Below are 13,783 nucleotides of genomic sequence, written 5' to 3'. Positions count from 1 at the left end.
CTGAGTAACAGTCTCTCCTCGACGGTTGCTCGCTGGGGGCGGGGCCCACCGCAGCCCTGACCAATGGCTGAGCAGGACCGCCAACGGCTGCTCGCTGACAGTTGCTCGCTTCGTGGAGGAGCGGGTGGTGGCCTCTGCGGTGCTGACCGATGGCTGAGCGTTCGTCAGCGGTCTTGCGGCAACCATCGCCCGGTAACAGGGCGGGGGGTGATGGCACTGCACAACCCAGTGAAAGCGTGAAAGTGTTAGTTGCTCAGCCGTGTCTGACTCTTTGTGTCCCTGTGGACTGTAGCCCGCCAGGCTCTCTCTCCATGGAATTCTCCAGGCAAGAATACTGGAGAGGGTTGTCACTCCCTTCTCCAGGGGATGTTCTTGACCCAGGGATCGAACCTGCACCTCCTGCATTGCAGGCTGATTCTTTACCACTGAGCCACCTATTACAAGATCTGCTCAAATATGACTTCCCTAGAGAAATTTTCTTTGAGCGGCCTCCCTCCGATCTAAATAACGCATTCCACTCTCTCTCTCTTTAGCTTGCTTTATAGTCCTCACAACACAGGTCTTGATTTGACATGTTACTGTATCTGTTTGTGTCCTTGGTGACTGCTTCTCACGCTTGAAAGACAGACCGTGTTGGTTTTGTTCACTACCTTATTCCCGGCACTAGGACAGTATCTGGCACACACTGGGCGCTTATATTAGTTTACAAGGGCTGTCATAACAGAGGACCACAGACTGAGTGGTTTAAACAACAGGAAATGATTTTCTCACAGTTCTGTAGGCCAGAATTCCGAGAACAAGGTGTCTTAGAATTGGTTCCTTCTAAGGGCCGTGTGGGAGGCATCTGCTCCAGGTTCTCTCTTGGCTCCTCATGGCCATTTCCCCACTATGTCTGCTCACATTGTCCTCCTTCTACATGTATCTCTGTGCACAAATGTCCCATTTATAAGGACACCAGTCATATTGGGTCAGGGCCACCTTAATGATGTCACTTAACTTGATTACTTCTCTAAGACCATTCTCAAAACAATATTTCATTCTGAAGTACTGAGACCTAGCATTTCAATATATGAATTTGGGGAAGGTCATAATTCAACACATAAAGTACTAAAGAGTTTTTGTTGAACTAATGAATGCATGAAGACTGACCAACTGGATAAATGAATCTCAAAAACGGTTCTTTATATACTAAGGATACTAATCTGTCAGTACGACATATACTTATTTTCCCCGATTTATTGTTCCTCTTTGAACTTCTGATGTCCCACAAGAACATGGTTTATACAAATCCAATCACATTCTCAAAAGCATAACAACTCCACATATTCCAAAGTTGATATAACTCATTCATCCTAAGAGATGATAACATCATCTTTATCAAGGGGTTCCATGCTGTTTATTGTTGACAAGAGCATCTGGATCCCTTCTGTGAATTAGTCAGAAGTGTGTTTTTATCCTGCAGCAACATAAATATACACTAGGGGTTAAAGCAGAGAGAAAAGATAAACAGGCACACGGAAAAAATGCAGATCCATCTTTTGTTTACTAATCCTTTTATTTATAATGGGTGAAAATGCTACTAGATGTGTGAGCTAAATACCATCAACTTTCTCCTGCCAAACATTCCTCCTCCATTTATTAGAACTCTACAACATATGCAGAATTTCCCTGGCAGTCTGGTGGTTAAGAGTCCGAGCTTCCACTGCAGGAGCCACAGGTTCAATCTCTGGTCGGGGAACTAAGATCCCACATACTGCATGGTATGGGTGAAAAACAAATAAATAAAAACATATGCAAAAGAAAGAAATAAGATGAAAGTAAATAATTTAAGATCCTCCTGAGGAAAAAGGCAGATATCAACCATATAGATTAGGTATGGATTTTAAAAGTGTCACTGCGTTTTATGGGATTTTTTATTACATAAAGAATTACTTAAGCTTCTAAATAGACAAGATATGGGTAATTGAATATAGGACTCATGATGTTTATCCAATGCTTGCAACTTTGCAAACTATCCCCTTGCTATGTGAAGAACCCACTGGAAAAAAGAACTTACATAAATAGAGTGTCAAATAAATAAAAATTCAGATCCAAGCTAATCTGACATACTTAATAATATGCATCATTATAGTGGTGCCTGAAAATTAAGAGTAAATGGGAAATGGTTTACTTAGTGATTTTAATTAGCACCTTACAGTCTAATCAAAATATGTAGCTTTGGCTCAGAAAGAGGTGAGATGAAACATGGGTGAGCATCATCTTGAGCCGGGATCCTTCTGAAGAGAGTTTGAATTTCAGGACCCTCATGTCCAAGTGATAGACATTTTTCTTGGTCCAGTGGGGCACCAGGGGCCTCCTGGCAGTGTGGACACTGGTGTCTGGGCTTTATCTAGCTGTTCCCTTTATCTGGAATGTCACCATCCCTCCTCCACAGGTAAGTCCTCATGGTTCAGATTTCATCTAAGGTCTCATCCCAAGGCATATATTCATTTACTCCTCATGACAGCCTCATGAGAAAGAGGTACTAATGTTCAGGATCAGAATTGAACTTTTTCTACATATAACTTTACTCTTTCTGCAGCTGCCTCCAGTTCTCGGCCCAGGATGGACACTTGGTGATGGTGGAATCAGTCAGAGGAGGAGTTGAGACACAGGTGCAATAGGGGAGGTACAGACAGAGTGCGGAACATGTTATCTGGAAATTTAGGTGGCAGGAGGTGGTTTAAGATGGCAGAGTGTTGCCTGGAGAGGTCCAGGACAGGAAGAGGTTCTGACAGATGGACAGAAGAGTGATAAAATCTGCATTGTGGGAAGATCTAGGCAGCCTCAGTCCCAGTGTCTCCACCAAGACTGTCAGGACACCAGCCTCTGGGAGGGTGTGAGAGGACCTAGCATCCCATGTTAGAAACCAAGGTCGGAATCAATTATAGGAACATGGGGTACAAGCTCGGTGAGATCTTTAAGCAAGATTGACCAAATGCTCTAAAACCTGGTCTGAAAACTTGGAGCTGACAAAGAGCACTTCTTGCACTTGAGACAAAGTTAAGGCAGCCCCTGTGTGAGTGCTAGGGGGCTACATTTAGTGTGTCCAACTCCTTGTTCTTGTCATCATGATAAAAGATAGATACCCATATCATGGGAGATGCATTATATGTGTTTGACCTTCCACTTTAAATAACATTCTTTTTCTTTTATCTTGATCTTAGACCTTTCACTAAGCTTAATAATTTACTACGGGAGAGTCCTTGAGAGTCAGCACTCAGGAAATAAGTCACCCCAGGGAAGTCGCCTAGAAATACTGAGTTTGCTTGGTAGTATTTGCACGAATCCTCCAGCCATCCCTTCAAGTTTTGCCTTCAAAGCTTTCGCATTCTCTGCTTTAGAGGAAACTAGATTTGTAGAGACCCTCAACAATAGGTGAAAGTGTGTTTTCTCCGACCTAAAATGGTTTGGCCTGTTGCACCCTCTTCAATATTTTGTTTTTGCTGCTTGTTTTATGAAAGGAAGGTATGGAGTGTGGTTGTTAATAGTAACAAATTACAGGCCAAACAACATCAGAATAGGATGGCCTCATAAAAGACCAAAGTGATGAGTGTTTCAGGCAGCTACACAACAAAGGAAAAGTCTAATTTTTGGTGTGATTAAAATTAAGTTAAAATGAAAGAGTAATTTGAAAATTTGTAAAAACAAAATACAAAAAAAAAAAAAACTGTCTGGAAAGAAGAGTGTTTCTTGGGAATTAACCAAGAGATATGACAGGAGCCATTCTTACTCATTTTTGAAGCAGCCTCTGGCCTTGAATGTGATATCAAGAGTCTTGATTTAAGATGCTGAATGCACAAGGCAGAAGAGATCAAGGTCATATCTTGGGTTCCTGATGAAGGGAGTTCCATGTAGCTGGGTTTATGGGTGTTTAGGGATAGAAATGGATTTCCACAGACTTCATGCTGCCCGTCATCTTCCAAACATCGAAGACTCTGCTACTCATGACCCTCCCCCACCGCACAACACACAGACACTTTTTAAGCCAACATCTAAGTGCTTACTCCATGCCAGACAGTATTCTAAACAGTTTATAATAACACATTAAACCCTCTCCACAACTCTGTGAGACAGACACATTTTAAAGACAGGGAAGTCAAAGCAGAGAGAAGTTAATATGCCTAAGGTTCCAAAGAGAGAAGGATGCCACTGAGCAGAACTTTGGCTCCAGAGAAGAGTGCTTAACTGCATTTAAGATTCTTTCCATTAAAAAAAAAAAAAAAAGACAGGAGGGGGGACACAGAAAAGGGTTAGAGACAGCTAGACAAAACTTACAGCAGAGCTTGAGAAAAGGGGGGAGTGTTTTTCCCCAAATTCAGACCAATTCAAATTCATCGGCAAATAAGGAGAATTGAGAACGCACCCCTCCAAGTCGTGAGTCCCATCTTCTTGTTCTTTTTTCCATCACACTTCTAACCACCTTCTAACCATAGGTGACACTAGTGGTAAAGAACCCACCTTCCAATGCAGAAGACATAAGAACTGCAGGTTGGATCTGTAGGTCACGAAGATTTCCTGGAGGAGGGCAAGGCCACCCATTCCAAGTTTCTTGCCTGGAGAATCCCACGGACAGAGGAGTCTGGCGGGCTGCAGTCCATGGGGTCGCAAAGAGTCAGCCACAACTGAAGCATTGTAGTATGAATGCAGGCAACCATAAACTATACTTTTTTTGCTTATGAATGCTCTGTCTCTCGCCTCTAAGGAGTAAGCATGTAAGAGCATGTATCTTGGTCTGTTTTGTACCAGAGGCATCCCAAGTGTCTAGAACAGTGACTGGCCCCTGGTATGCTCTTGGTATTTGGTAAATAAGTAAATACCTATCACCCACTCACCTACTGAGATATTTGGGAAGATCAAAATCTTAGATAAAGAATTAAGAAGTAAAGAAGACGCCGTCCGATGTAACCCAGTGTGATGCAATTGTTATTGCTATTTTTAACATCCAAGGAATCACTCAGTGTTAGAGCTGCGCTGAAATTGAGGTGACACCCATCTTGCCCAAAGGGATTATCATGTAAGTAAGACAAGTAAGACCAGACAAAAAGCTACCACAGGAATGAGACAGCAGGAAGTGGGAAGAGGGTTATTGGTTTCAATTTTCTTTTTCTTCCCAGGCTTATTGTTTCTCTTTCCCCCCTACTTTCTTTTTCTTTTTTTTAAATATCCCATTTGATCCACTTTTAAAAATTATGCACGCAAACACTTCATTCTGGTGAAATCTTTAATTGCATACTTTTAGAAGGTTGTTCTAGGATTAGCTAAAGCACCCTATGGAGTAACTGAGTCATCCTCTGTGTGTGTGGAATAAGGGACCCCTCTGTGAAGTCTGACCTTAATAATATCAGAGGATGTGCGGTAACCCCATGAAGCGCAGGCTCCCTGTCCTGCAACAGAAGGCCTGCTCTTCACCCCTGTTGTTGTTCGCCTCCAGGCTCCCTCTGTTGTTCGCCTGATGCAGGACCCTCCCTGAAAGAATATATCTCCACCTAATCATCTGGTCTTACCCATGAATGGGACTGAGAGGGAAACAGAATTCAGCAGGGAATGTGATATAACTGGGAAGGTTAATCTGGACTCCCTAGTGGATCTGCTCCTGTGACTTTAATTCTTATTTTGTCTGCTTTTGTTATTATAGGCATACATAATGGCTTAATTCAGGGAGTTCTGCCTACCTCTCTCTGCCTGACCGTTTGGTTGGGTGCCTTTGTTTGGCTCACAGGGAGATAGCCTGGTCCTGCCCACCTGTGAAGGACTGTGACGTTGAGTTCTTTGCGAAGGAAATGGTACCCCTTATCTGTTGCTTACCCCTGGTGTGACTCAGAAATTCACATTTGGGGGGTTGGAATCGCAGACAGCTGTGGCATCTTTGTTTATTGATATGACAGGTAGATACTCCACTTCACACCAACCATGAAATGACTGTAAGGAAGTGAAACTAACACATCTCCCTGACTGAGTCTTCCCATTCTAGGAGATATTTGCAAGAATTAAATGGTCTTTTTACTTTGTTTCCTCACTTCCCCCACCATCTCTGATCCATAAAAGAACCGGGCATCCAGACAAGATGGTTATTTTGAGCGACTTCCCAGGTGGTCCAGTAAGACCCCCTTTCAATGCAGGGGGTGTGGGTTCGATCCCTGGGCTGGGTGTTAAGATCCCACATGCTTCTCGGAAAAAAAAAAAAAAAAATCCAAAAGCATAAAATGGAAGCAATATTGTAACAAATTCAATAAAGACTTTAAAAATAGTCTGCATTTTTTAAAAAAAGATAGTTACTTTGAGACATTAGTCTGCCATCTTCTCCATCTGCCAGCTCTCTCAATAAAGTCATGTTCCTTGCCTCAAGACCCCTTCTCTTGGATCTCTCGGATTTATTGGCTTATCATATGGTGAGCAGAGCAAGCTTGGACTTGGTAACAAAGACTGCTATTGAAGGATGTTTCTTGTGATTCTGCAAGTACCCCAGGACCTGTGTTCCCTCACAATGACACTTGGGGTCATATACCTGATACCGAGCAGGGCCCTATGGGGCTCCTGGGCACAAAGACTTTCTGTGTCCTAAATTCTTTTGATTATAGTAAGTAGTCTTCATTCAGCCTCCATGACCTTCTCTGAGTGCCAACGGGCAGATTTAAGCCATTGGTAATTAGGGAAGGGAGGGGCTGCAAGACCAGGGAAAAACAAACAGGAGAAATAATAGTGCAGCCTTGGAGCAAAGTCCTGATTCCCCATCAACTGGTACTTACAACAATATCTTTGAGGTGCCTTGCAGATACTAAAATACCCACTGGGTGGTAGAAGTTCATGACTGTATGCTGTTTACAAGCATGTAGACCCCAGAAGAGCTGGAACCTGAAGGTTGATGATGCTGACTCCTACTTACCTCACCATCAACAGATCAGAAGAAAGTCCATGAGCTGGTCACACCGTCCTTGAACCATCACTATAAAACTTCTTGCTATCTTCTCCAAGTGGGGATACATTTTTTTAGGCAGGGGCATGCTATGCCTGCCTTTGCCTGGCAAAGTAATAAACTATCCTTTTCTACTCCACTCAAAATTCTTTCTCTGAGATTCAATTCCCACTGATGTACAGAGAAGCTGAGTTTTTAGCATCACACCCTCAGGGCACATGGTGTTTCACAAAGCTTCAATTTAGTTCAGTCTCTCAGTAATGTCTAACTCTTTGTGACCCCATGGACTATAGCACGCCAGGCCTCCCTGTCCATCACCATCTCCTGGCGTTTACTCAAACTCAGGTCCGTTGAGTCAGTGATGCCATCCAACCATCTCATCCTCTGTCATCTCCTTCTCCTCCCGCCTTCAATCTTTCCCAGCATCAGGGTCTTTTCAAATGAGTCAGAGCTTCGCATCAGGTGGCCAAAGTATTGGAGTTTCAGCTTTAACATCAGTCCTTCCAATGAATATTCAGGACTGAATATTCACAAAGCTTAGCCACTGTATATAATGATGAGATGAAGATTCAGAATTACCCTGAAGAAGAATTAGAGAGAGAGGGCCTCACACTATTAATGTGACTAATACTAAGAGTGAAAAGTAAAGGGAGCAGTATCAACAACCTCAGATATGCAGATGATACCATCCTACTGACAGAAAGCAAAGAGAAACTAAAGAGCCTTTTGATGAAGGTGAAAGAGAAGAGTGAAAACGTTGGCTTAAAACTCAACATTCAAAAAACTAAGATAATGGTATAGGATCCCATCACTTCATGGCAAATAAATGAGAATAAAGTGGAAACAGTGGCAGATTTTATTTTCTTGGGTTCCAAAATTACTGTGGACGATGGCTGAAGCCATGAAATTAAGACACTTGCTGCTTTGAAGAAAAGCTATGACAAATCTAGACAGTGTATTAAAAAGCAGAGACATCACTTTGCCAACAAAGGGCCATATAGTCAAAGCTATGGTCTTTCCAATAGTCATGTCCAGATGTGAGAGTTGGACCATAAAGACGGCTGAGTGCCAAAGAAATGATGCTTTTGAATGGTGGTCCTGGAGAAGACCCTTGAGAGTCCCTTGGACAGCAAGGAGATCAAACCAGTCAATCCTAAAGGAAATCAATCCTGAATATTCATTGGAAGGACTGATCCTGAAGCTGAAGCTCCAATACTTTGGCCACCTGATGCAAAGAGCCAACTCACTGGAAAAGACCCTAATGTTGGGAAAGATTGAGGGCAGGAGGAGAAGTGGTTAACAGAGGATGAGATGGCTGTAGGGCATCACCAACTCAACGGACATGAGTTTGAGCAAACTCAGGGAGATAATGAAGGACAGGGAAGCCTGGCATGCTGCAGTCCATGAGGTTGCAAAGAGTCAGACCCAGTTTAGTTACTGAGAAACAACAAAGTGGCCAGAATGTAATAAGCACTTTATAAACTCACATGTATATCAGTTTAGTCCTCACAGCAAGCCTATGAGGACAGCGCTGTCATCCTTACGTATACATGAGGAAGGCTGAGAGGTTAACTCTGTGCCCAGGGTCACTTAGCCAGACAGCAGCAGGAGCAGTGGGACCTAGACCCAGGCTCTAGGCTGTAGAGTCTCCTTTCTTGACCACAATTCTGTGCATTTAAAAATACACAGTGATAATGACAAATACCTGCCAAACAGGGTACTAAGTGCTTTACAGATTTTCTCAATAAATCCGCACAAAGACACTATGCGGTAATCCCAGTCCAATCCTGAGAGAAACATCATAAAAACCTGGACTGAGGGACATTCTGCGGGATATCATGCTCCTCAAGACCATCAAGGTCATGGCAACTAAGGGTAGATTGACAAACTGTCACAGATCAGAGGAGGCTGGGAACAAGACAACAAAATGCAATGTGGCTCCCGGACTGGATCCTGGAATGTGAAGAGGACGTCAATGGAAAAATAGGGGAAATCGAAACAAAGCCTGGAGCTTAATAGTAAAGTACCAACATCCTCTTCTTCCCTGGTGGCACTGGTGTTAAAGAACCCGCCTGCTAATGCAGCAGACATAAGAGACAGGGGTTCAGTCCCTGGGTTGGGAAGATCCCCTGGAGGAGGGCATGGCAACTCCAGTATTCTTGCCTGGAGAATCCCATGGACAAAGGAGCCCCATAGGCTACAGTCCAAAGGGTTGCAAAGAGTCGGACACGACTGAATCAACTTGGCACAACACGGCGACATCCACTTGCTTATTTTGGAAGATGTTCTGTGATAATGTAAGATATAAATGATGGAGAAAAATTAACTAGAGGTCCAAGGGAAAACTACATACTGACTTTGCAACTTTTCTCTAAACCTAAAATTTTAAAAAAAATTTAAGGAAGAATCCCTATGAGGTAGATACTGTAACTCTATTTTCCAGAGAACCGTGACTTAGAGAAAATACCTTGCCCATGCTATTACAGCTATAGGAGGAGTCATCCCAAGAGGCCCCTAGAATGATTTAAACAGGATCCCATGTGATTCACTTCATCTCATAGAACTTTTTTGTGGTGTCCTAAGGGGACCATGGCCTGATGATCCCAGAGAGGACCTGACCTGGCCTTCTCTCTTTTCTCCTTAACCCAGAGGCTTATATTGTACATTTATTGAATGCTTACACACTTCAGTTTCTTTAATCCTCAAAACAATCCTATAAAGTATTACTACATTTAATGTACAAGGAAAATAAAGCTTAGGGAGGTTCGTAAACTTGCCCAAGGCCATACAGTAACTAATTAGAACTTGAGCTTGAACCCAAATCTGTCTAAAACTAAAGCACTGGCATTAACTACTCACTCACCCCTGCCTCCATGCAGCTTTTTAAAAAAAATTTTTTGGCTTTAACTAGAGCAACAGTTAATATTAACTACAGATAAGAAATGTCTGTTACATTGATAGAAACTTTAAGCCACTTCAGGTAAGCTATGGCTGTCATCTGGAAGATAGTAATATCATACTCAAAGGAACTATTCCTAGCATGTCTACAAGTTATATTTGCCACCTTACTAGCAGAGTTGAGGAGTTTTTTTTTTTTCTTTCTTTCTTGCTTTTTTACTGTAAGAGTTAATGGAGCTGAGGTACAGTGAGCTGGAGACTCTTGTCCTCCATGCATCTTAAACACCAAAGAAATCAAAGAAAATACATTGTCTTCATTTGTTACTGAAACAAACAGAAAGTATATACCTTTACTTCCAAGTTCTTGAAAGATTTTATCAAATATACAGTTAAAATACAATCTGGTAACTTTGTTAGCCCAGTTTTGAGAAGGAAAATTCTCTGTTGTTCCACATCGCTTTTTAAATTCATGGTGCTTGAGGCCTCTTAGAAGCTTCAGCCTTTTTTTTTGTTTCTTAAGCACATTTGTATTCTCTTCTCCATTATTTCTAGACAAAATGACCCTTACAGAAAGTAACTTCTTTTGCTTTTCAAATTCTAATTTCTAAGGGAACTACTGAAGAGAACTGTGTTTGTTTTCATATAACAGGAAATTGCAAAGTTGCAGCCACTCTACCTCTTTGCCCTTGGAGTGAAGGGAGATCTAGGGTTTCCTTTCGCTGGCCACCAGGTGATGCACAGCCATGTCCTTGGTGGTAGACACATGTTCAGTCGCTTCAGTCCTGTCTGACTCTTTGTGACTCCATGGACTGTAGACTGCCAAGTTCCTCTGTCCATGTGATTCTCCAGGCAAGAATACTGGAGTGCGTTGCCATGCCCTCTTCCAGGGGATCTTCCCAAGCCAGGGATTGAACCTCCCTATGCTGTGTCTCCTGCATTGCAGGCAGATTCTATACAGCTGAGCCAGCTGGGGAAGCCATGTTCTTGGTCAAGAAGTAATAAAGGGACCTAAGCAGTAACTTTTGACCTTCTCACCTCAGGTCTGATAGCTTGTCACAGTGCTGGGCCCACAAAGACACCTTCCATCTGGAAGCTCAGCTGGGGCTGAGGATAAAGAAGCTGGTTCACTTGGCCATCAGGCGAGCAGCGAAAGGAGAGAGACAGAAATATTTCACTGTCAAACACCAAGCCTTATACCAAAGTATTTGAAATTCTTTCTTGGCAAAAATGTTATTTTTCAATTGTTTGAATAATAATAATACTAGAAGTTGCTGACATGTATAAAATTCCTACAAACATGCCAGACATTGCATTAAATGGGTTTATTCACGTGTCCTAATTTAACCCCAAACCAAGTACTATCTTCATTTTACAGATGAAGAAATATAAGGCAATGATTCAGAAACTATGTTTCTTAAAGGGCCATTGGAGAAGGAGGAGGCAGGATATGGAAAGGGATAGGAGCCTGAGGAATGAAAGGCCAGCCCCCAGGATGTCCATTCCTAAATGAACCAGAGCAGTTCTGCTTTTGTCTATTTTGCTTATAGATAAAAGCAAATAAAACCTATATCTATATCTATAAAATCTAAATCTATATCTACAAACTGTCCTTTAAAGGGTTCCAAAGTATGATGATCAGTTTTATAGGACAACTTGGCTAGGCTATAGTTATTTTTAAATCAAATACTAATCTAGGTGTGGCTGTGAAGGTATTTTGTAGATGTGATTAACATCTATACTCAGGTGACCTTAAGTATGACCTTCAATAATGTGGGTGGGCCTCAGGCAATCAGATAAAAGGTCTTAAAAGCAAAAACTGAGGCTTCCTGGAGAAGAAATTCTGCCTCAAGACTGCAGCATTAATTCCTGCCCGAGTTTCCAGCGTGCCTGTCCTACAGACTTTGGACTTGCCAACCCCCACAATCGCACGAGCCAATTCCTTAAAATAAATACCTCTCTTTCAATACACATGTATACTTCAGGGATACTGTGGTTTCAGTTCCAGATCACTGCGATGAAGTGAATATCACAAGAAAGTGAGTCACACAAATGTTCTGGTTTCCCAGTGCATATAAAAGTTGTGTTTACACTATCCTGTGGTCTAGTAAGTGTGCAATAGCAGTGTGTCTAAGAAAACATACATACCTAATTTAAAAATCTTATTGCTAAAAAATGCTAACTCATCAATGAGTTTTCATCTTTCTGCCAGTGAAGAGCTTAACATCTTGTGAGAAATACCAGAATGTGACAGAGAGATGAAGTAAGCTAATCCTGTAGGGAAAATAGTGCCAATAGACTTGCTCGATGCAGGGTTGCCACAAACCTTCAATTTGTGGAGGGGGAAGAAAAGCCATTATCTGTAAAGCACAATAAAGTGGAATAAAACCTGGTATGACTGCCTATGTATATACATCTCAACCTGGTTGCTTCTGTCTCTGGAAAACCCTAATGCACATGGCTTAAACAAAATTTCTATAGCCATGCTACTCACAGTGTGGTCTGCAGGCCCCAGCGTCAACCTCAGCTGGGAGCTTGTTAGAAACCTACCTTCTCAGGCCACACACTAGATTTAATCAATCAGAAACTGCATTTCAGGAGTGAAACTCAAGAGGGAGGGGATGCATGTAAACATAAAACTGATTCAGTTTGTTGTACGGCAGAAACTAACACAGCATTGTAAACCAATTATACTCCAATAAAATAAATTTAAAAAAAAATTTTAATTTCATTTTAAGAAGATCCCCAGATGATTCCTACACATGTTAAAACTGGAGCGTTTAGCAGAAGGCAGAGAGAATGAACCACAGTGAATTTTACCTGAATAAAATTCTCCAACATTTCAGCCTTGAGGGAAATCCACTCTGGACCTTCTAAAAAAGAATAAAACACCAGCTTGCCTCCTTTGAACTGGATGTCCAGTGGCCGCCTTGTATCAATGTCAGCAACCCGATGAACTTGTCATTTAGCTCCAGGTCACCATTAAGCTTCCAGGCCCTGTGAAAGTGGTAGGCACTTAGTCATGTCCAACTCTTTGTGACCCCATGGATTATAGCCCACCAGGCTCCTCTGGCCATAGAGTTCTCCAGACAAGAACACTGGAGGGATTGAACCTGGGTTTCCTGCATTGCAGGCAGATTCTTGACCATCTGAGCCACTGAAGTGATCATTAGCCCATGAAATAGACCTGTTGAATTTTATCAAAGATAACCTCTCAGCTCGTACTGAATTTACACCCAATTTCTCATCCTCTTCAAGAAAAATCAAGCATTTATTTTTTATTTATTTATTTATTTTACTTTTAATGATGATGATTTATTAAAAGAAACAATTATTTTCTCTCCCCAACCGCATCCTTTGTCCACTCCATCCATAGGTCCCTGTCTTCATCTGTCTTCCTGAGCAAGGACCTTCGAATAGTCACATCTTTGAAAACAGGAACTCTAGGAAGGAATGAACAATTTCTAGAAAAAGGGGACCCTTAGGGTAAGTCTTCATCCTGAAGCACAGACGTGGCCACAGCCATTGCTGACACAGCGCTCTTCTGGACCACAGTCCCAGTCACCACTGCACAGCTCAACACAGGTGCCTTGTCCTGAGAAATTCCGGACGAGCCCCTAAGATGAAAGGTTGTTGCTGAATCTCGCAAAGACGTTGGGATTCTTGGCCTCCAGAGAAGAATTCAATCCAGGGCCAGAGACGAGGCTTGATCGCTCAGAGCTTTTGTGTAATAAAGTTTTACTAAAGTATAAAGGAGATAGAGAAAGCTTCTGACATAGACATCAGAAGGGGGCAGAAAGAGTACCCCGCATTTATTTTTTTTAACCAGTAGGAAAACAAATCCAAGGCTGAGATAAGTGTTAATTCATATTAAATTTTTTCCAAAAGAAGTTGTAAAATAATCATCTAAAAGACAAAGACAGGATTTCCCTG

The sequence above is a fragment of the Muntiacus reevesi genome, chromosome 4 (assembly GCF_963930625.1).
Source record: "Muntiacus reevesi chromosome 4, mMunRee1.1, whole genome shotgun sequence".
Lineage (NCBI taxonomy): Eukaryota > Metazoa > Chordata > Mammalia > Artiodactyla > Cervidae > Muntiacus > Muntiacus reevesi.
Note: the sequence above shows the minus strand (reverse complement) of the source record.